General features: G+C 41.6%; 1 protein-coding gene across 2 annotated transcripts in view; it reads right to left on the bottom strand.

Annotated features, from left to right (window-relative positions):
• elfn1a (extracellular leucine-rich repeat and fibronectin type III domain containing 1a) overlaps window positions 1-23,738 on the bottom strand; it is a 78,979-nt gene extending 55,241 nt beyond the window's left edge. For both annotated transcript variants that reach the window (XR_003409910.3, XM_026999007.3), the window contains exon 1: window positions 23,633-23,738. The gene's annotated coding sequence lies outside the window, so the exon portion shown is untranslated. The remainder of the gene's footprint in view (window positions 1-23,632) is intronic.
• Between the last annotated feature and the right edge of the window lie 1,258 nt (window positions 23,739-24,996).

Genomic DNA, 24,996 nt, shown 5'->3' with positions numbered 1-24,996 from the left:
ACTGATGAGGCGCTCTCACTGCTGGCCACAGCCTCGAAGACCATGGTTGCAAGGCAGCTGGCTGGACATAGCCAAGAGGAAGGCCAGATCCATTCACTAAATGAGTCTCAAATATTACCAAGTCATTCTGTGCAAGTGCTGTTCTGGCTAATAATTTTCATTGTCTAATGCGCAACAGCGTCCCTGCCTAGGCGAACAGTCATGAACCACAGATCACTTGAAATCACTGCAGAGCCAAGATGTGAAAGATGCAATATTTCTCTAAACCTGCATGTTTGTAGTAATCCGACAGCAAGGATAACTACAACACTGTATAGTGCACGAATGACACAGTTTTCTCAGTGCTTCTCTGCTAAACTGGTTGGACAACTGTTATACAGAGACATATGTGGAATAGTCTTCTCCCCCAGCCCACACTTACTAAGAGGGCATTTGCCCATTGACATCTCATTAAACATTCCTATCTGCATGCAACCATTTGTCATGCAAGCATGAAGTGTATCTCCATTTCTCTCTCACAGTCTCTTTCACTTCTCACCTGTGTTTGCTCTCATGCTCTCATATATGTAAACACGTGTTCCTATTTCATACCACCCTGCATGACACATTCCTGCTGTGATACAGGATGCCATGAAGTCGTGTGACATAAACGCTTGCTGCTCATTTGTTGACAACATTACAAAAGACAGATTATCGCAGATATTTTATTCTCTCAGGTGGAGGATCCAAGTCTAGTTAGTTGTGAATTTTTCAGCATCCATTATAAACAGAGGCATTTTTCAGGGTGCACATTTCCTTATGGTAATGCCAAGAACAAAAGTTTGGTCTATCAGTTGCTACCATTGCCACAAAAGCTGTTTATCCCAGAATGAATAATTTATTAAAGTAAGTAATATAAAATGGAACATAAAATATATTTGTCTTCACTCTTAGGAAGCACAAATACTTCCTTTTGCAACAATTGCATTATTTTTGGTACAATTGGAAGTTGGAGCTGAGACTGTGTCACCTGCACATTGTCAGAAGCATGCAGTTAGGACTTGTGCACCCGCCTGGGACCCAGCAAGCTACAGCACTGACATCATGTGTTGGGGGATTTCCCATCACTCCACTGCTCGATAACATTGCAGAAGCACTTGGACTCATTCCAGACCTTTGGCCAAGCCTTGCCAGCAGCCAAAATGAGCCAGTGCGGCCTCTTACCGGTGACAGAGATGATTTAGATAAGGCCTGAGAGAGCTGCCATGCTCATCAGGATGGAATGCAGAGGCTCATCAAGATGCACGCTCATCAGGAGAGAGTCTTGCCAGGATTCAGGCTCATCAGGATGCAGGCTTATCAGGACAGGGTCTCACCAGAATGCAGGCTCATCAGGATGCAGGCCCATCAGCACGCAGGCTCATCAGGACCCAGGCTCGTCAGGATGTGCAGGCTCCTCAGGACCCAGCCCTGTCAGGATGTGCAGGCTCATCAGAATGGTGGCTTGTCAGTATAGGGTCTTGTAGGGGAGGCTGTCTCTTTCACTCATTCCGAACTACTCTGCACCATGGTCCAGCTCTGAGGTTTTAATCCTCCTATTGATTTTTGTCCCGTTTGCAAAGAGAGCCATTTAAATGGCATCAGTAATTAAAGTCAGAGACGTATGCCAGTACAATTGTGAATGTGGAGGTATGAAAGGAGAGCAGGTTCTCGTGAAATTATATTCAGTTGGAAACACCTTGCAGTGCCAACTTGCATAATACGACAGCTTATGCATAAAGGCGAAAAAAAAGCATGAATAATGTAGACGAAGGAGGAAGAAAGAGGACTTTGATTACTTGTGTGTGGGGGACAGGTCAACCACTCCAGCTTCCAGACATAGGACCACGACGTAGCATGCAATCTCTGTCAGAAGAAGTGTTGTGCTTTGGAGGAACTGAAAAGCTTTTGATGGTGAATATATGTGGCAGGCCATGGTTTCATATAATGTCTTCTCCACTGCCGGCTGTGGGCCTAAGAACTATTTTCTTATGTAATACCATACGGCATAAACCTCTGTAGCCAAGTTTAAAATAATGTACATTCAAACCATTTAATCAAATTGTAATTATACCACCTCATTATTCCCTTCAAATGTCACTGGGTTATTACTAATACTAATAAGTAATTGAGTATTGTCATTAATGACAGTGATGTTCATCAGAACAATTGTGCTTTTGAGTGTTGACATCAGTAGACAGTGCCACTGAGGTCCTGTGTGTTTTCCTTAGGCAGGCCAGGGTCTAGAATTCTTCCCCTAGCACCGTTCTCTTGCCCTATTCTCTTAGAGAAGTAATTACAGCCATGAGAAGGAGGTCTGCTCAGTAATGCATACACTTTGCTTTTTACTGTTTGCATTGAAATGCTTTATTTAGTGGTAGCTTGACAGTGATTTGTCACTGCACAGACACCAAATGGCCTGTGCCAACTTCATTAGAACAATGAATTCACAAGAGAGCTATTCCTGTAAGAGCCAGCAGAATGCACACACACTCTCATACAAACACATACACACACACTCTCACATGCAAACACACACACACACACACACACACACAAACACAAACACAAACACAGGCACACACATACGTATGTATGCACACACACGCATGCACACACATACACACACGCATGCACACACATACACACACGCACGCACACACATACATGCACCCATGTATGAACTTACACACATGTGGCTGGCTTGTCTAATGAATGCCTGTCTGGAATCTTTCGTTTAATTATTCTCCTATGCCTGCAATCAGTAAGTAAGCCTGAAATTTACCTACCCAACTAATGACCCTTGGAATATCTCATTGAAAGTATAAGAGGTTTTCTGCACTTCCAGTGTGCAAAAACTGATGTCTCCCTCCAAAGAATACCAGGTCAAACTATCAGCATTCATGGAATAAAGCATGCATAGATCATTTCATACCTGGATGGCTGCCAATGGGCGCTGTTTTCCCTGTTCTCACACTGTCCATTTAACTTATATGGTGATTACTAAGTCTTTGATTGGATGTTTCAGTATATCAGGGGTTGGTTGAGTTGGTGGGCTTAGTGGGTTTTTCTGTGGCAAGCATATAGGTCAGTTGAAATATTGTGGGTTGTTTTTGTTTGTTTTTGTTTTTTAAAACATAATTATTGTGCCAAGCTATTTACTGTCTTCAGAGATAGTATATGAAAAAAGTCAAGCCTTCCTTACAACGAGTGCTTGTACTTTGATGGTTTAACACTATTATAACAAATTACAAATTGTGTCCCTATGTTCTTGTTGAAACAGAAAAGCCACTGCCCACTTCATGCTGATCAGGCTAATGCACAGACTCTGGTTTTGCTCACTGGTTCCCACTGAAAAAGAAAAACTTGCTTTTAGTGTGATCTCCTTTCTTGTTTGTGAGTAGCACAGGTGAGTCTTTCAGAACAACAAAGGACATGTCTCATTTCAGTTGATAAGTCACAAAGGCGACGTCACACTTTGAATGAGGCAAAGATTTGTTGCCTCAGCTATTTCTTTATCCCCCAAAACAAAGTCACAGAAACTTCACAAAGTCAAGGCTCATGTTTCTGCTTAACACAATTATGCCCCTTTTGAGCCCAATGTTGTGAGGACGGCAGGGTCTGATAGGTGTCTCTGCAAACAAACTCTTTGAATGAAATTTTGCTAACTACATACTTGTGTTTACATTTGGAAGAGGTTAAGTGAACACTTGCCTGTATTGTTCCCGAGTTTCTGTAGAGGTAGGGGGCCAAGGATGCTTTGGGAGACTGCCAAATGCACTGGGTGCAGCTAGTGAAGACCTCCTGCCTCTGAACTCCTTTAAACCACTGAGATGTAAGACATCAAATTAGCCTCATATGTCACGGTGCTAGATGTCATACATCTGTCAGTGCAGGAAGTTCAAAGAGAAGGTCACAGATAGTGGGTGACAGTGATTGACTCTTGCTCTGGTGCTGTATGACATCCTACACTGAGGTCCTGAAGGGGGTGCCCTTCCCTTCTTGAGCAATGGAAGCTGCCTAGGCCAGGAGGAACTGAGTTGTGGTTCTGGGGTGTTGTTTCTACATTTGTCTCCAAATTCTGGTCCCAGCACACATACTGCAGGCTGAAGGTCCAATGATGACAGCTGCAACTTACACTCTCAGATCAGGAGCCGCATGCTGAGGTCAGGCTCACCCACTCAGCCGCTGACAGGAGTATGTGCCGGAGGGGACAGAAGTCATAGACGAAGTGGCACAGGAAGCCCAGACTCTCAGACCCAGCACACGCAAAACAGAACCCTTGCCTCTATTTGTCCCAGACACCTCTTGCTGGGTAAATCTATCAAACCTCAGGGAGTGCTAAGGCATACCCTCAGATAATCATTTATAGCATACACAGGGCCCTTTCAGCTACACGTTTTAAATGCCTGAATCAATATCTAATTTAAAAGGACTGATGCGGGAACTTGACTAATTTCCTGGCCACTCACCCCTCGAAGATACTTTGTGATTTGCACCACTGCCACCTCTGCCCTAGGAAAACTGGCTGAGCAGTGACATTTAGCAGTAAAGTAAGGAAAAAGCCTTACCATCTCCTAATATCAGCATAGACCAAGACCAGACACGGATATCAGCCTTATCTGATCACATGTCAGGCATGGACAGGTTGGCAGATCAATAAAAGTCCTGGGGCAACAGTCTCAACTTGTGCGATCCAATAATGTGTGCGGTGGAGGAGCCAGGTGCTGATCTCAGACCTGCCCTGATCCTCTTTTCCTTCTAAACTTCAAATACTTACACTGCACTCTGAACATGACAAATAATGGATTACAGGGATTAGAGACAGGCAAACATGAAAAAAGCCATGTTTCGAACCTGCTTCTGACCTAGATGTATGTGCATGTGGAAGAGAGATAAAGGGGATGTGCATGGTCGTGCGTATGTCTGCCCTGGTCCCGAGAGACAGGGAGCATGTGTCACCTGCTGCTGTGCTCAGGTGATTGCCTGGGACATGGTGCACTTCCCATGTGCCTAGGAGTCTTTTTCAAATTATTTACTATACATCAATGGAGAAAGATGAAAAAGAGCAAATGAAATGCAAATTAAGAAATTAGTCTACAACATGAAAATGGCAAATGGCATTGAAGAGGACCACGACTGTCACCAAACAAATCCAATCCAGGGGTGCCTTTTTCTCTGAATCCACATGCATTGCTCTGGGTTGGTCTGTTATCCAGGAGGGACGAGCTGGCACCAGACTTCATAGAAAGAGCAGACGAGACATTTGGCAGTTGGCGGAGCAGGCCAGGGTGCCCCAGTGTCAGACAGGACAGGCCCCAACAGTCTGGGATTGGCTGAGATTGCCATGATGGGATGATTCAGGGGATAAGGAAATGATGAGAGATGCCAGAGCCACTCAGCGAGGCCATTTTTATTTCCAGTGTTAAAGGCTGGCTAAGTGAGCCTCTGGGAGTGGACTGCCAGTGAGTCTGAGTCTCTGGGAATTGACTGCCAGAGAGTCTGAGTGAGTCTTTAGGAGTAGAATGCCAGTGAGTCTGAGTGAGTTACAGGGAGTGGACTGCCAGCAGCCTGCTCTTTTCACTTGGGAGGGAGAGACCCTCCCACCTTGCCATGAACAAAAGTGCAGTTTCATCTTGACTCATTTGGTCTCATCTCATCTAATGGTCATGCTGGTTTTGTCATCCAACACGAACATGCACAACACACTCAGTGACCATTTGAACATGGATTAGGTCGATTAAGGGCACTGTGGCAACACCCACACATCAGGCCCAGGAAGAGGTAGTGTGCATTAACACTGCAATGCTTGCTCTCAAGCCTGCAATCTAAGAGAGCTGTAAAACTGGATTACGTTTTGTACTTAGTGGCAAATTAGATTATGCACTTATATGCTAATTGACCATTTTCAATTCTCTCTGACCTTTTTTTGTGTCTGGTGGCCAATTTCCTTAGTCACTGGGGGGCACTTCTTTCTTAAAGCAGTTCACGATGGAATTGAAGTGTGTATTGCTCAACCAGAGGCTCTGAGGTGTGAGCAGCAAGAGGGGAGCAGAGAGCCGCTTGAGGCTGAAAGTAGAAGAGCAGGCAGGGAGTTATTCAGGAGAGCAGCAAAGCTCCCCAATAACAATCACCCCAGCCCCCACCCCATACCCCTCCTCTGTCACACATATGCAAGGGGAGTCACCAGTGGTGCTGCACACAGGCAGACAGGAGCTTCTCTTAATTATGACGGCAAAGAAGATTAGAGATCCCATCCATAGCAACGCCTTCTAATTGATGTGGACAGCTAATTCAGAGAGAGCAGGGGAGAGCTTACCGCCTACAGCCTGTACTGCAGCATGCCACCCATAACTTACACATGCACATACACACACAGACACACACACACACACACACACACACACTCACACACAAAAAATGCATTCATTTCAACTGTGCCTGTAGCAATTTAATCAAAGGTACACAGAGCAGGCAGCAACAACAAGTATTATGTAACACATATTGATCCACAAGAGCCAATTGAGATTACTAATAATACGAAATGATGGAGCAGAATCCCATTTGAATGCCCCACATTTACTTTCATACCCATCCACCCAGGCAGTTCTCCCCTATGGAAGATCCCACTGGCCCCCAGTGCATTACCTAGACATGTCAGGAAGAGTAAAGAGAGGAAGCTTGGAGAAGGATCACAACAGAGTCCCCCCACCCAGCACTGTCTGTGTCTAGGCCAGCCAGTAGTGGGGTGAGTGGGGACTGAGTGGGGGTGAGCTGGGGATAAGTGGGGGATAAGTGGGGGATGAGTGGGGGATAAGTTGGGGATAAGTAGAGGATGAGTTGAGGTGTGTAGGAGTGAGTAGGGGTTGACTGGGAGCTGAGTGTGGGTAAGTGGGGAATGATTGGAGGCTGAGTGGGCGAGTGGGGCATGAGTAAGTGGGGTGAGTGAGGGCTGAGTGCAGGGTGAGAGGTGGCTGAGTAGGGGGGTGAGTGGGGTACAAGTAAGGGGTTGAAAGGGTGGCGACAGATGGGTGGGCAGCTGATCGCAGTACCATAGGAACTATACGCTCAATGTCTGTCTGGGCAGGTCCCCATGGCCACCTCTGGTTCACCTCCTCTGAGGCACCCTCTTATGCAGACACTCTTTCCTTCACTGTGTTGTCTAGCTGATGCAAATACATATGGTAGAATGTATTGGAGTGAAAACACATCACTTCCAGGTCCTTATGAGGAAAGTGGAGACAGGTTTGGAGGATTCCTTGTACTGTAACACAAGTCAGCACCGACAGAGCACAGTTCAGCACCACCTACTCAGATCCCTCCCAACAGAACACGCAACTCAATATCATCAATTCTTAAACAGGCTTCCAAAACCTACAAAGCACTTCTAGATCTCATAGGCAAACGCTGATAAATTAAATATAAATGTGTAAAAATTCAAGAACAATTGGTGATGACAAATCATTGATGACAATGATTCATGCTGTGACCTGCAATGTTTTCTAAGCTAGACAGGGCTACACAATTTGGGGAATTGTAGCATATTGCTGTCTGCAGGCATGGCCTAAAGGTCTAGTACAACAATGTTGGCCTGCAACACCCCTTGGCAAAATAAAGCTCAGTGTGACTTACAATCAAGCTCACATGCCGTTTTACCACAGTGGTATAAAGGATTGTATTTAAGGTTTCTCTTTTGTGCACAGAGGATACGGAACAGCCATTATAGTATATGGGAAAACTAGTCCTCTGCCTCAACTTTAGAAGGAATTACGTTAGTTTCATATCTCAGTTTGTCAGAAGGCTGTCTGGCCTCCAGCCACTGTGTCCAAACAAATTGCTTTCATCCAGATCTCACGGAATGTTTCTCTTCATGGTCCATGTGGGCTAAATAAAAGGAAGTGGATTGGGGGTACAAAGCAAAGCACACACCATTTCGACCCATAGCACGCAAGGTTAAGGTTACCTGTGACCAATCAAAAGGAGAGAGAGAAAACGATGTTTGGAGCACTGCTTCTAACCTGAGGGAGTAGAGATGATAGAAAATGAAACGGAGGCAAACGTGGAGCATTTCAGATGCAAACGCCACACACAGCCTGAGGAAATAAAGCCAGTGCACCTAACCACTGCCAGACCTGCTGCCAAGATGTACACTCTGATCAGACACACACATGTATGCACACATACACAAGCACGTGCACACGCATACACACACACACACACACACACACACACACCCGAGCACACAAATACACACACGAGCACAAATACACATGCACACACAGACTAACATGCACACACATACACAAACACACAGGCCACATAGCACTGCCACAAAAACAGCTTTGACAACAAACAGTACAGTAACAGGGTGATGATTCTGGCAGTATCTGGCATGGCTTGACTGAAGCTGTTTTATCATCTTTTGTTTACTAAAACAAAGCTGTTCTTCATCACTTTGTCAGTTCCATGGCCTTAGTTCGCACTTGACTTAGTTAGATGAACCTATGCTATAACTGTGCTACTAGTATTTCTCAGTCAATTCTGTGTGTTCAGAAGTGGATTGACTATTGATGGTCTTGTTCTCTGGCCATGTTTCCAATGGCCTCTGTCATGAATACCTGAAAAGAGGTTAAGTGATGTTTGTGACTATATATATATATATATATATATATATATATATATATAGTATTTGCACTTTTTATTTTATATATATATATATATATATATATATATATATATATATATATATATATATATATATATATATATAATAAAAATTGCAAATACAACATACACACACATTATATTATCTACAACTGCATTTAGAAAACACATTAAAATGATCTGACTACCAACTGTCCTTTGGTCAGAAACAAGTCACTCATGAGAGAATCCAATAAAGGTTGACACAAAGAGTACCAGTTACAGATGAGTACAGTACAGTATAGCAGTGGTGCCAGCAGTGGTGGAATACCACTGTAAAATGAAAAGTGACAATCTGTTAGGTACAGCTGGATAATGGGTGAACCTAATAGTGTGTTCTCACCATGTAGTGAATTTGCTGCTCAGCAATGCAGAACCACTCCCGCCGCCGTCACTTCCTGTAGAACCACTGCCACATCTGGTATAATGTAGTGTATAACAACGCTGCCTCTCCTGTGGAGGACTGGGGTTCCATCACCTGTCTGGGCAAGTACATCACGCTATACCAGTAAGAGTCCTTGGGCGAGACTCCTAACACTACATTCACCTTCACCTCTGTAACATGATTGAAATTGTAGGTTGCTCTGAATAAGAGTGTCTCTCAAAATGCATAAACCATCATAATATGGCTGTGTTAGGTGAAAAGCGGTTTATTCCAATCCAAATAATAATATTAAATGACACTTCAGAAAAACTTAAAACATTGATGTCTTAAGAAACTCTACATCTTATGTGCTTTGTAAAAGCATCCTGGATCATGATAGACTGGTCACGAATTTATAAATGTTTCCAACTATATTTCAGGATCTATATGGCAATCAAAAAGTACATTTTCTTTGTGACTTTCCTTAGTAATAACACAGTTTGAAAGGGTAACAAGTGTCAGTATAATACCAGACAGAATAATCTTGTTAAGATTAATTTATTATTAAGATCTGAAATGGTGACAGTCTGATGGGAGACACAAAGAAAGAAAGAGAGTACTTGAGGGCTTGGCGTGGCAAGAGATGTGATCAAACTTTTATGTCTCACATTACATAGCTGCTAATTGGTGTCCATGGATTCCCCTAAACACAGGTGGCATAATCCATGATGAGAGAGAGGCAGGAAGCTTGGTGTGTACTGATGCCGGCTGCATCCCACAGGGAAGAGAAGTGTTGGGTGGGGGGAGGCTTTGCATGAGGAACCAGAGGTCTGTGTCCTCCTCTGGGAAATGTTTTGGTGCAATCTTTCATATTTAACCAGAAGTGTGTTCTACTGACAAAATGGTTGATGTTTTCACTATCTCCAGTAAAGAATGTTTACCTTCTCCCTGACCCCGATATGAATACGTTTCACTCAAAAGTAAATGCTATAAGCTGAAGACAGTGGGAGTTTCCACCACTGTGCTCTACAACTAACTAAAGATGCTGGAGGTCCCTGGTGCAGTGTTGAATAATGAGAGGTGGAAGACCAAGCACCACTAATTAGAAGCATGTGGGGAAAAGGCACGAACTCCCAGAGATAAGCACTTAAGCATGAAAATACGACAAGCCAGCCAAGGATACATTTATTTGGCTAGAGTCAAATAAGAAGACACTCACAACGCTCCTGTCTCTCTCCTCTCTTATCACTCTTGCCCTCTGTATCTCAATCTCTCTCTCTCTCTCTCTCTCTCTCTCTCTCTCTCTCTCTCTCTCTCTTGCTCTCTTTCTGTTAGACACACATTCTCTCTTTCTCTCTCTCTCTCTCTTGCTCTCTTTCTGTTAGACACACATTCTCTCTCTCTCTCTCTCTCTCTCTCTCTTGCTCTCTTTCTGTTAGACACACATTCTCTCTCTCTCTCTCTCTCTCTCTCTCTCTCTCTCTCTCTCTCCAAATGCATGTGTAATGTTCCCCTGTTTAAAATCTGGGTAATATGGATTTATATGATGGTCAGAATAGATCAGAGTTTTTAATCAATTCTAGACCTTATTGAAATTTCAAAGAGAAATAATTGGATTTTCTGCCATTTGCAGTATGAATAATGAGTCCTGTCTAATTTTTATGCCACTGCTTTAAAGACTCATGTTCTCCACCATGTATAATCCAACTGTGAGCTTTGCTCTTACAGCCTAATTCAAGCAATACAAGTCATTCTAATAACAAATGGAAAATTACTTGATTAATATATTTAAAGGCTATAGTATATGTTGAATTAGGTTGCATTCACATTCATATTCATTCACACTCATTTTTCTTTCCTTGACTGTCTGTCGGGGGTTAAGTTACTATACCCAACATCTTACAATGCTTAAAAAATACCGTGGAAAGAGAAGTATTACCAAGGATCGACCAAATGAAGTCGACAGATGAACGAACAGCCAGGAAACTCTTAGGGTATCCTTAACTAATGTTTATTATGTAATTAGTTAACATTAACAAACCATGAAGTCTAGCATTAATAAACCATAAGAAATGTTAACAAAGTAAATAAGACACTTGGCCCATAATTATCCTGCTGCATAATAAGTGATTTTTTTTTTTTTGCAGGCCAAAGCACATACAGCAAGACAGATATTGATAACATTTTTAGTATTATTTATGGTTTATTAAAGTTGGATTTCAAGGCTTGTAAATGTTAACTAATGCCATAAATGTTAGTTTAGGAAACCCTAAGTTAAAATGTACCAATGGCTATGACTCAACATTCAGGAATGAGAGCTGGTGGTTTAGGACTTAGGAGAGAGCCTTCACCCATGCAAGAAGCATGACCTGGTGCTGCACATGAGAGTGCTGATACAGACCCTACTTATCCCTCCCCTTACACTCTGCACACTGCCATGACACCACTCTGCCATCATCGACCTGAAGTACATGAGGAAAAACAAACAAATAAATAAAACATTTGAAAAGCTCAATTTGCTGGAGGGTTAATTCATGTCTTTGTGAACTCTGTCCCACCATCTGATCTCATCTTGCTTTGAGAGAAGTGGGACATTTTTACAGCACACTTGTTTCCCTGGCCTCTTCACCTCCGTGATGATACCAAGAGCTTCAGAAATCAATAAACTCCTCTGTATCCTGGGATTATTTTTTTGTTAACACCCACTGTGCTCTGAGGAGTGAGGTGGAGCTCATGACCCAGCTGCAGTGGCTTGGCTGATATAATGTTATGGCAGAAACCGTATCGATTAAGAAACGGTTGAGTTTGCTCAGTGTGGTGATCCAGAACAAACATGACGTAACTCTTAGCAGGATCTGAACTAAGGCACATCTTGCAGGAAACGTTTGACCAGGTCCTGATATGTGAGTGTCTCTGAAGTGCAAGGACATGCCAGACAAGGTGTGTACAGACAGCAGGAGTGACAGTTTCCCGAAGCTCCCCAATGTATGTCAAATGGCATACATAAAGCACTACTCAAAAAAAAGACCAGCAAGTTCTCTGCAAATTAAGGGCACCAGGTTTCCTGGGAAGGGGCTGTCAATTTCACTTTGGTGTACAACCTCATAAAGCCCCCACATCATTACAATGATCCTGTCCCCTCATGTTTAAATCATCCAGATGATGGGTTAAACCTTGTAGAAGCTCCGGTGGAGTACAACGAATCCACTGAGGTGAACCGTCCCAGCAGAGACTGATCAAACGCCTGCACTCTCCCTGCTCACTGGAGCCGGCTGGAAGTGCTGGCAAGTCTTTAAGAGACAGCACCCTGAGGCTCAGCCATCTAGTGTTAAGGTGAGATGCCATAATTGACACACAGGGTTTACATTGATATCCATATCTGTGGGCAGGATAACAACTTGCAGCACTCACAATCTGCCGACCCTCAACAAGGAAGCACCTTCTCCACCTCAGTCTCTGTCACTCTCATTCTCTGTCTCTCCCCTCATTCTCCCTCTCTCTCTTTCTCTCTCTCTCTCTCTCTCTCTCACTTTCTGCCTCCTGCTATGTGGAATCACAGTGGCTGATCAGTGGGCCGCTCTGATTGGCCCCGAAAGCCAACCAGCATAACGAGCAGCAAAGGGCATGTGGTGAAGGAGGCAAGCAGGCGGAGCGCGAGGCCCAAGTGCCTCGGCTGGGAGAAGCACTCCCCCTCCCCCTTGGTCCTGCTGGTTCATGCCAGCTGTCAGAGTCTGCCCAGTGATCATTAAAATACCCCAGGCCCGGCAATCACTCCCCGCTCCAAATGAGCAAGGCTGCTAGGAGACACTCATATATTTTGTTTCTCCAGAATGCTCAACTGTGTAAAAGAAGAGGTCTTTGAGAATTACATTCAGTGCAGATAAAGATCCAAAAGTCTTTTTTTGTTTGTTTGTTTTTTTTCAGAGGATGAATAGGAGAGAAAAAAAACTAAGAGTGGGATACGAATGGAATGTAATCTGGACTATGGTGCAAGCTATCTCCACACTTGGGACAGAGGAGGGTGGGGCTTACTGCCAAAGGCTCACAAATATAGTGAGTTAAATTGATTTAATTCAGTTTGTGGAGCTGGGCGAAGCCATTGCCCTGCAAGCCCTGATGGCATGTCCAGCTTCATTACACTGCAATCGATCATGATTGGAGAGCCCTGTGTGCTGGAAATGGCCAGACATTGCTTTACATGACTGTGACCATTCAAGACAATGCACAGAGAAACAATAGACAGACAGACAGATCGACATAGGCTTCAAAATATACAAAAAGAATTCTGTTGTATATATATTAGCTTTCTCTTGATCTGACAAGAAAGAAAATCAGTTGAGCAAAAGCCAGACCATTGCCTCTATGATGGCCTTGGATGAAAGCACCAATTTATGTTCTATATTTATCCAACTACCTAAATTTCAAAGCCCCAGTCGTGTCAGGCCTTGTTTTTAGCACATGAAGAACAGACCAAAAAAGAAAATAAAAAGAAGAAAACAGCAAACAATATTGTACTCATTAGATGGCTTTTGGGCAACTTAAAAAGTATGTATAGAAAAATATTTCTCTTTCTGCTCTTTTCCACTCAGTCAGCCATGAACAACAGGTACAATCACAAAGCAGAAACCACCTGAGCTGAATTAAAATATACAGAAATTCATACCTACAGGAGGTTTAAGCAGTGTCAAAGTGAACTCAAATGAACAAGGTAAATCAGCACCTGTGAATTTACTCTTATATGTGCTTTCTTACTAGCTCAACCTGCTTTGATCAACGGTGCTTTATTTATTTGTTTTTAAAGCATTTTTATAATTTTCTCAGAAGCTTTGTGTGCATTATTATTCACAAAGCATGATTGTATCGTTGCTACAGGATGGTAATAGGATTTGCATAGCTTATGTGTGCTTCTATCTTTAAAAAGATCTATATAACATGTAAGACACAAACTTACTTTAATCTGACATTAGTCCAAAGACTATGCTGATATGTTGTTTTAGCCCCAGTGTAACACAAGAAAGAACCCAATCCAGCATGCATGGATACCTTCTAATTAGGCTCTTGCATACACAGCAGCCAACAAACTGTGTGAATATTGGCACATTTTTGATAAATAGATGCTAGTATATTTTCTCCAAGTTTGGAGGCAGTTTCTATGGTAACAATGCTTTTCCTTCACTAAGTATCAGTTGATTTCCCCAGGACTGCTAATACATGTAATGCTTTTTAAGTATAGGACCTCTTAAACAGACACTGGATGAATTATTTAAAACAATCCCCAGACTTTAATTATGGTCTGATGCATTCACTTGGGTAAGTACAATGCTTTTGGCCTGCCAAAACCAAAATTTATGCCCCATCATGACAGAAATGCTTAGAGACCTTTAAAATCTTAAAATGCATTAAAGTCATCTTGGCAGCTGGTGCAATCTGCAGTCAATAGAATTTAAAAGACATTTTGCTTAATTATCTGCTGAACTTTAAGAGACGCTTTGGGTCCTTAATGGTACCCTGGAAAACTGGGATCAATGTTGTACATTAGCAGTCAGGTAGACATGTTACCCGTGTATGCCCTGGTTTATTGACATTGCCAATCCTTAGTCCTATTGGGGGGGGGGAGTTATTTTGTCTTATTACTCTTAATTAAACAGAGTGTTTGGTATTACACAATGTTATCGTAATATTAGTTACACAATGTTATCATAATCACTTTATACATTAGCTATTTCTAAACTGGATTCACAATAGCATCCCATGTCCTCCACATCTATAACCTAAGAACAGGAAAGAAATGCTCTTCTGGGTGTACTGTATGTTTAAGAAGACCAAACAGCTGAGAATGCTGGACCCCTGCAGTCTCAGCAGATGGTATAGTTAACCAGATATCAGTGAGGTAACAGATGAGGCACCACTGCTGTCTATCCTTTCAACAGCCCCACTGTGGCCCAGTAACAGATAGAAATTCTGCATTATGGGAACTAACCCACTGTGCACAAGTACATCCACCTGTAGAGTATAACATGCTATTGTCTTTCTCTGATATTAATCTTTGCAAGTATATATGCATTTAACTGCTCCTTCAGTCTAGGAAACAGAGTTGGTGCAATTTGGCAATTTGGCGTTTGGCGATCTAGATTGCTTTGAAAAAAACACAACATAGTCAATGTACTGGGTTGTACATGCAGTCTACAAGAGGCATGGAAGATTTGATAAATACTATTAAATGTCCTGTTTTCAAAAGATAACTGATTCTTTACACTCTTTTTCCCAATGTATCTGAATAAAATGACCAGTGAACTGACCTGCTCTTTCCACCTGGTTCCTGCCTGAACAAAACATTCCCTTTCATATCTGCTGCTATAGTCAAGATAAATCTGTCAAGAAATCAAAGCGAGATTGCATCATGTATCATGTATCAGTTTACCTGGCTAAGAATCTCTAGGGAGGTTTAGAAACAAGCCATACAGCTGGCACGTGGTGTTGTCGTGAACGCTGGGATAAAATGACAGTGGAATATTGGGCTTGTAAATGATGCTTTTCTTAGTGGCAGGAAAACAGTTCCACAGCTGACACAATGACATACAATATGTACTTTTTGCCTGTTCATTACCATATTCACAGTAAAGAAACAAAAATATTTTTTCACCTTTCATAATAACTTCATACATTTGCGTAGAATTGTATGATTTGCAAGAACACTACGGAATCTCCTACAACCCACATCTGTCAGAATTTGTCTTTTGGTGAGCAGACAAAGACATTAATCAGATCTGCAAGTATGAGACAGTTCCTTTCCAGGGGCTAGAAGCTTTTGGGAGCAGATGGCTGTTTGGCTGCCTCCATCAAACCACACCTGTCCTCGCATGCAGACTTCTCCTCGCAGAGTCTCTCTCCATTCCGGCAAAAGCGGCCAGCACTCTCCCAACTTTTGCTGTGAGCTGTGGTTTAAAAACCAGATGCTCTCTCATTCTAGCAGACACTGAAAGTTGGGGAATGGCAAGAAAGCCACCCATGTGTATCGAAAGATTTTTAAAAGCCTCACACAGAAATGCTTCATTTTTTAAAGCCTTGTATAGAACTAATCCTTAAATTACTTAAATAAAATTGCATAGTTTGTTTGACTTTTCTCCATTTTAGACTGACATTTTAAATTGATAAAGATGACTTCTATATTGTACTGTTAGAAATGGCATCAAATTATTTTAATGCATTGTTCACAGAGAGCATTACATACTAGACCTTGGCAGCATAGAATTGCCATCTTGGTAGAGCAACTGCAGTGACTTGACATGCAGAGTGAGATAACATATTGATCATGGTTAAAGAGGATTAGCATCTGAATGCTCTCTCTCCCAGTCTGGGCCTAACTACGGGCAAGAAGCCTTCCTCTTCATTCTTAATAGATTACAAACCACATGATTAACCTTGAATTTTCAGTGCTCTTTTTTTCCATATATTTGACTTTTTTGTTTGTTTGCTTGTTTTTTGTTTCCCCAATGTAAGTCATTTGCAGTTCAAACCCTCTATACTATGTCTATGTCTATACTTTTGCTATCATACAGCACCAGCCAATCAGGATCAGTGAAGGTGAGCGTGTGCTTGAACGTGTCCAGAACATGTGAAGTGAACAACCATATCTCTTCAAATTGCTGCTCATGCAGCATTGCAGGGCAGGTGAACACTCTTTGAGGAGAGTGCTGACTGTGTAGTTTTGTATACATGAGCTGGCAAATAGCCAGGAAAGGCCAGCATGGCTGTAGATCGACAGCAGAGAGAAAACATGCCATCTTTCCCACCCAGAGAGCAGGGTCGTTTATGCTCTTTTGGACATCAACAGCCACACCGATGTCACCATTCAAATCAGGGTTTAAATCGTCAGCCTCCTGTTTGAGTACTGAAAATTTCCATTCCATGAATTTATTTTTGTTACAGAAAAGATGGATGTTTTAATAATCAAATTGACAACAAAACAAAATATGAATATGTGAGAGATACATCCTAGAATGTATTGTCATTCATGGAAATATTAATATGAATAAATCCATGAAATGGCTAAAAAGGATTCATTTGGAGTTTCACAATCTCTCCTAGGGTTTATTCCCACTGGGACTAATTACAGTGACTAGTACATGCATGTTTCCTTGAGCAGTATGCATTTACTGCATTTGCCTGGGTGTGTGGTATACACAGGGGTAAAGGGCATTGATTCTATTGTATATAAAGACAATGATGTGATGTCATCACAAGTAGAAATATTTGTTATTAAACAATTGTGATGTCTGCTTTATTGGGCTGCTGTTTTCAGACCCAGCCCATTTTGCTTAGGATGGGCTCATGCAAAAATTCAAAGTCTTTGTGTTATCAATGGCCATTTGCAGGATGCTGAGCATACATAGCTAATGGCTCTTTGAATGACAGGGAATACATTCAAATGTAAATTAACCATTAGTACCTCAAATGAATTCAAGGCTTAATCAGTGTCTGGGAAATATTTTAAAAGGTGTTATTCCATATATAATGCAAGACAAGGACAGTTGAGCTTTGGTCTGTCTTCCAAGATTTTCAGCACACAAGTCAATTGATCTATTGTTTGTTTGTTGTTAAGTCTCTATACATTTCTGGGAAAACATATTAAATAAAACCAAATATTTTTCTAGTGTAATGCATATACACAAAAATATGTATGATAGAAACTAGAAATTGAGTGTGTTTTTAAAATCTAGTACAAAATGGCCCACTGGCATCAGCCAATCATTTGTCACTGATCATTTCATCCTTGCATCCTAGCTGTTTTATAGCAAGCCAATATTTGATTCTATCATAGTTGTGTACTTTAGTTTCAAGATGACATGAACATAACAACTAAAAATAAGTCTTTATTATGAGTAAATAGCAGCGACTGCAAATCACATTGAGCTCTAAACATTACTGCCCTGCATAGAAAATCCCTGCAGCACAAAGAACAGCATTTCTTTGCAGCTATTATTATGGACACTCAAAGAAGCACCTGCTTCTTGGTTAGATTTGAAGATGTACAGTACAGTATGTTCCTGTCATGTCATCCCCTATCCAAGCATTTAGATATTCCTAAGTATCCACTAGCCTCACTGTCTAACAGTAACTTTTAAACCTACTGTAACATCTGACTCTGAGTTTTATAATGTAGTGGTTGAGCTATAAAATATAAAATGTTATAATTAATTATAAATCAGAAATAGTACTGATGATGGGTGTACTATAGATACATGGGTACCGATACTGTCCATCTTCTGCATTCTGTTTTCTACATTGATTTCCTGGCAAGGATAAGAATGCCACAGACAGATTGCAGTTAGGATTTGAGGGTCAGTTGCTGCATAGTATATAATACATTACTGTACAAGTAATGTATTATATTCTATGCAGCAACTGACCCTCAAATCCTAACTGCAATCTGTCTGTGGCATTCTTATCCATCTATCTATCTATCTATCTATCTGTCTATCTATCTATCTATCTATCTATCTATCTATCTATCTATCTATCTATCTATCTATCTATCTATCTATCTATCTATCTATCTATCTATCTATCTATCTGGTTATGTATTTAGAGGGGATTGGAGGGAAAGCTGTTCCATGTACTCATGCACTCACTCAAAAACCCAGTCAATGAAAGAGGCTCTGAAGTGAGCATTGACAAACCCGTTATGTGTCGCCAGCTTTAATGGGTTCTCATGCGCAGTGTATTCATCAAGACAGGCCTGAGGCCTGTACATACAAAGACGTGCTATTCTATAATCCAGACTCCAAGCCACTAATTACTTTACACAGACGATAGTGGAGAGGTGGGGGAATAGGTGTTATATTGTTGCCTGTTTGAACTCATTTTTTGCCCAGAAGAGTAATCATGAACCAGTGGCTGGTTGACATTCTTCCTTTAGACAAGACAAAATAAGATTGTATTTGTATTTAACTCCAGTATCTGCAATTTTAAATGTCTTTAGATCTGAATTTTAATTGCTAAACATTTCTCCCCTGGGTCTCATGGAAAGTAAGAGTTCTGATGGCTCTTGAAATGCACTTGACATTGACAGAGTCATCAGTGCCATTGAGGTAAAATGTCCAAACTTTACCACACAGCTGGCTGGGTCTGAACAGGCCACAGCTCAGTAATCTCAACTCACACACTTAAATTACATGAGCTGCTTATTCAAGAGGAACGCCACTAATGCCATGTGTACACTCTTGAGGAGATACCATCTCAGCAATTGTGCCATCTTTGCTTTGCTAGATTGAAACGAAGCAGGACTGAAGGGCAGAGGACATTGGCTTTGTCATTTCAGCCTTATCTGCGAGTGCCAGCGCTTTTTTGAAATGCAGAGTGAGTGGCTCTGAGAATGTACTCCGGAGCCTTATTTTCTCCTTTCTCTCCAAGTGCTTTTCCGCCACTGTCAATGGCTCGTCTGCCCATTTGCGTGGTGTCCTGAGGCTTGAGGTTCACCATCTGATGAATGATGATGGCACCTTCCATTCGGGGGTGGGGGTGGGGGTGGGGAACGCATGTTCTCAGGACGGTGCACTTCCCTCAGAAAGCACTGCACTCTGGAAACTTCAAAAGCTGGGCTTGAAAGTCCATGCTCTAAGCCTTTTAAGCTCAGTTTTGGTAAAGGCCCTTTAAAACTGATATAGGACTGGTGATTAAGGCAATATGTTGCAGAAATTTGGGACATTACCACAATGCAAATTAGTGGCATGCTATGTTTTCCATCAATTCTGTCTTAAAAGACATCTTTCTAAGTGTGTAGAAACATCTATAAAAGGCATGTTTCCTTTCCCCAAGGAGGCAGAGAAATCAAAGCCCATATGCCACTTCAACACAATAGCTGCTGCAAGGCTTTTCAGCTCCACAGACAGCCCTCCATCTTAACTCTATTCAGCATTCCCTGTCTGCACTAAAAACTGCTGCCATATGAATGGATATTAGGCATCTTTATATGCCTCTAGTCATGCCATAATATTGCATATTTTCCACAAATCCACGGCTTTTCGTCTCAACTGGAAACATATTTTTACTCTGTGTAATTCAGTTCAGGCTTGCACATGTTGAGTAGCATACTCATTTTACATTATCATGTACAAGATCTTAATGTAGGACATCAATATGAAATAAAGCAGGGGACAATAGAAGCATTGCCTTAAATACATTAAACAGTTAAATACAAGCTAAACAGAAAATTTCTTAGTGTTACTTACACACATGTGCTGATAAATATAGTACAATTGGTCAATTGACTAGTTCTTAGATATCCTACAGACAAAACACAAATATCCAGTACATGGCTATTATATGACAGTGGCTTGCAGCATATACTACACTTTTATAAATTAGGCCTGAACTGGATAATACCAAATTTTCATGAGACTAGAATATGCATATAATGGTGAAAACGTTCTTTAAGTGCAGTGTTCTTACTGAAGTTGACTAATTTTCTGGAACCAGGTTTCTATATACACCAAACATACTGCACTTTTAAATTTCACTTGCAGACCTTGGTCAGAATATGTTATGTAATCAAACAGTAACGAATGGCCCGTTTCACTGTAAGAAAGTTGCCTTAAGTGTTCTCTGAAATGCATACTTGGAGAAAGGATATCCTTCAAATGGTCTAGTACTCCTATACTGACGTTGAATCTTCATTTCGCCGTATGTCCTTTGACGGCATTTTGCATAAATTTAATCCTTGAAACATTTCGCTTTTGAGATATGAATTTTTTTTCCTTAAGGGGGCGTTTTCTCCCATTACACGCCAAAATATATTAAAGTAAATGATCATTCATCTTCTTTGGGATTATAAATTGTCAGTGTACCGCCTTTTCAGTTCAACCATCATTATTTGCGTCATTTGCGATTTACTTCTTGCACCCCTCAGTGCCGCGCCTGGTGCCGTGTATGCACTTAAATGTCGCACCATTAACAGCGTGGCCATCCCATTATTCGACTGCTGATGTTTTCAGCATTAAAACGCAGACTTACAACAACTTGTATTTGTGTTTAGTGGGTTTATTCATTTATTATGCAAAAGTAAATGTAACTAAGCAGAACAGTTTCATATCTGCTCTTCTTGCCCATCTTGTGAGACTGTAAGTCTGAGTCTCTCAGTATACGCGGCACGATTGCTCTTCCCTCCACCACGACTCCTGCTCAGGCAACTTGCATACAAAACAGCTGACTCAATCTTCAAGCTGCATAATCAAGATAAGGGAGAAAGACGCGCACACTAAAAGCCGGGTGTTCGCGCAAGCAGTTAACAAATGACGCGAACGTTTCAAAACCAACGTAGCCCATAGACAGTTTAAACGGCCACTCTCTGAATCCCAATGCGAGAGGGTAAAGAGTAGCTCAACTCGAACATCATTTAGATCAGTTGCTATAGCAGGAATTGTAGCTTTTTTTCCTGAAAAAAAAAAAAAAAGAACCGATGCCGGCGATACAGTTCAAGTTAAAGGGTGGAATTCACTAACTGCTTATTACGCAAGGGCTAGAATGGAAATCGGTGGGACGAATTAGTATCATAGATACCAAGCAATTTCGAAAATTAACAAAAAAATTAAAAACAACAGCAAAGTACCGGTTAAGTGAACAGAAAATGACATCGGATGAAAGGAAGCTGTATATTTGACTTGTAATTAGTCTCTATGGATTTGCACCGCGCACATGAATGTCAACAGCCTACCAATACAATACGCGAGGCAGTAAGTACAAAACCTGCAATTCACGCTAGAACGTAAGGAAAAATATACTAGATACAGCATGGACGTTTACACAAGCAGTTGGTGACACTGTGGCTAGGATTACTGTTTCTTGTGTCCAGTAGTTTATTTGAGATTATAGTTCAAAGGTGCACATAGCACGTCATTACAGCACTATGCTCTCTTATGTCGCCTCGTGTCTTATAAATACCCCCAGTACATTAGTGATGGAATCTTTTTGATACTAAGGTCACCTTTGTCATGTAAGTGTAAAGTTCAAATGAACTACCAGACTTGGCAGGCAACAAGAAATTACATGGACTTAAAAACAGCATTTCTTAAGAGGTTCGTCTGTCGGCTTCCGCAAGACATTTCTGTAAACCTTGAACAAAGTCACAAAATGCAGGATGGCAAAGTTTGGCATTTTTATTTATATATTGATTTTTATAATCCTAATCCTGTACCTGAAACCATTTCTGGAAGTTTACTTAACGGTAAAATCTAGTTTGTGCGCAATGCAATATACAGTGTGGGATTACCTCCTACAGTTAAAGTAAGTATAACGCTGCAAAATAACTTGTAATTGAACCACGTTGGAGGGAACGTATCCCTGTTTTGTTTTGTTTATTAGTTTGCTTTTTTGTGTGTGTGTGCTTTGTTTGTTTTGTTTTTGCCAGGGAAATTTTTCTGAAATCTCATAGCTTTTAGTTATGATGGTCAGTGTTACATGAGGTTAGCTTTAAATCAAATTCCAGTTTAGTTTAAATTCTTTATCGGTTTTTTAGAGGTCCATTCAAATTCTACGGAGAATCTGATTTCAACATGTAGCGAAATGTTTCAGCCTTTTTTAACCTAAGCACAACAGATATCCCCACTTTTTGCGATACTATTTAGCTCACACAACAGCCACCATGCTTGAACTGTTTCTGATAAGCGAAATCCGAGAATCCAAAGGGCACTGATTAATAAAATTTAGAATATCAATTGCATTGCTTGCCCTGCATCGCATTCCATTCTTTATCACAAAATATATTTGCCATGCAAAAATGAAACATACAGTACTCACGCTGCTGACCAAAATCCCAGAAATTGAGAAAAGAAAAGGGCTATCAGCTGTCACAGTTTTTATGGTTGAAGGCGAACTCTAGCGGTTAGCGGAACAGTCTGCTGTCCAAGGTACTGAAACATTTGGCGACATTCTCTAGATGTTTGCGTTCTCACTCCGTTTGCGTTGCGCTTGTCTTACTGAAAACGAGCACGAACTAAAAGCCCGTAAAACACGTAACTGTGGAATCTCTGTGGAACGCAACGCTGTGACGACCCCTACCTACAGCAAAGCCCTCACCTACAAGTGGCGATCTACTAAATGCACAAAGTACATGTAAATAATTTCACGGTCCTTGTGTGAAACGCGCACACAACGCCCTCCTTCACCAACAGTTTTACCTACTTGTCAGTTTACCCGCAAGCACACAAAATATTGTCGTCTTGTTGATGTGTAAGTTTTTCTGTGTTACAATACCACTTAGCACAAAAATATTAGCACGTAAGATTGTCAAGTCCTGAGTAAACGAGACCTTGAGCTATTTGTTGCCCATTGTATGGATGTATCGAACGCGCAAAGCTAACTAACAAAACCTAAAATCCAAATTCAAGGAGTACACTTGCGCTTCGATATATACCTACTATCATATTACTTAAAGAACAAAAACATTTGCTTTTTTTTGCAATCGTTTCGATGTTTTGCTGTAGATGCGACATTTTAACATACCGAGAGTCTCATTTCACGCTGCATTCCAAAACATTTTTACTTACCTACCTCACACAGCGGAGCAGGAACCCTATAGGTCTCACCGGAACCAAAACTGGGGTCCCTATGTCACCATGAACCCCAAGACTTTTTCAAGGAGGCAGCAGTTACTAGGCGCAAAATCCAGAGATTTCACTTGGCCTCAGAATACAAAGAGCTGCAGTTCCTCACTGCGTCAAGCACGAACAGCAAAGATCCATTAAACAGTGAGTGATTAATTCAAGGCAGAGCCCTTATTGAAAGCGCTTTCATTCCTCGCCTTTACGTATTCCGAACAGAGCACGAGGCAGGATTTTCCATTACGCTACCATTACAGTACAATTTTGTCTGCCATAACGACAGTGACACAACGTTTTAACCGTTTTCAGTGTTTTGTTACTTTAGTGACGACGCGGACTGGAACACTACTCTGCGAAAGCACACTGATCCAGAAGTCCACGTCGGCTGAAGTTAAATCTCATAAGAAGATTGTTTGTATCCGCTCTGCTATAAATGGTATGAGTTCAACGCACCAGGCTGGGGGGTAATTGTTAATACCTCTGTTACTGTGTGGCACGTGTGCACCCGTTACCCCAAAAAGCGACTTTACACACCAGTCTGTATATCTTAGTTTTCGAGTTTGTGATAGGAATTTGATTTTATGGTAACTATGCATAAAATGTTGGGGTTTTTTTTAATCTATCTTGAGTAATTACAGGGCATACAAACCATTGATGCAAACCACTGGTTTATGTATATTCAGACATCTGTATTTGCCAGTGGCAGCATAAAAATGTTTTATTTGTCGTATGTTGTATGAAAAACATTTGGTCATATACTGACCGGATTTGTTTGGACAAAAGCAACTAACAAAACAAAACATGTCTATTTTATTAAGCAGCTTGAGGTGAGACTGTCATAAAAGCATGCTATAAAAATAAAAATGACAATTATTAGTATTATTTCATATGGACTGTATGCATCACTGTAGCTGTACAATCATGCTGTACCATATCTACACATCTGAAAATCAACAAACCAGCTCTATCCTCCACTTGCACTCCATCACAGTTACAGATTGGTAAACTTTGAGGGGTGGGGGCTCGGGTTGCATTGGAAGCCATCCCACTGCTATCCTCAGACCCAGCACTCCCTCTGTTTCCCTGGGGCTGATTTATGACCCCTCCATCTCCCCCACGATGCCGGGCTGCAGCAGAGAGCCAGTGGAAGGCTGCAGAAGTAGCCCTGGCTGAGAGGAAAGAGTTGTGCTGTGGAGCCAGTGCAGCCTGACTTACTGCAGTACAGCATGATAGGGCAGGCATAGCAAGCAGAGCGGGCAGAGCAGGTACCGGTCTGGAGCCAGGCACAGGGACTCTGGCACATTAGCCACAAGC

Source organism: Electrophorus electricus, chromosome 2 (assembly GCF_041902795.1).
Source record: "Electrophorus electricus isolate QZ-2024a chromosome 2, ASM4190279v1, whole genome shotgun sequence".
Classification (NCBI taxonomy): domain Eukaryota; kingdom Metazoa; phylum Chordata; class Actinopteri; order Gymnotiformes; family Gymnotidae; genus Electrophorus; species Electrophorus electricus.
This window is presented reverse-complemented; position numbering and strand designations above follow the sequence as displayed.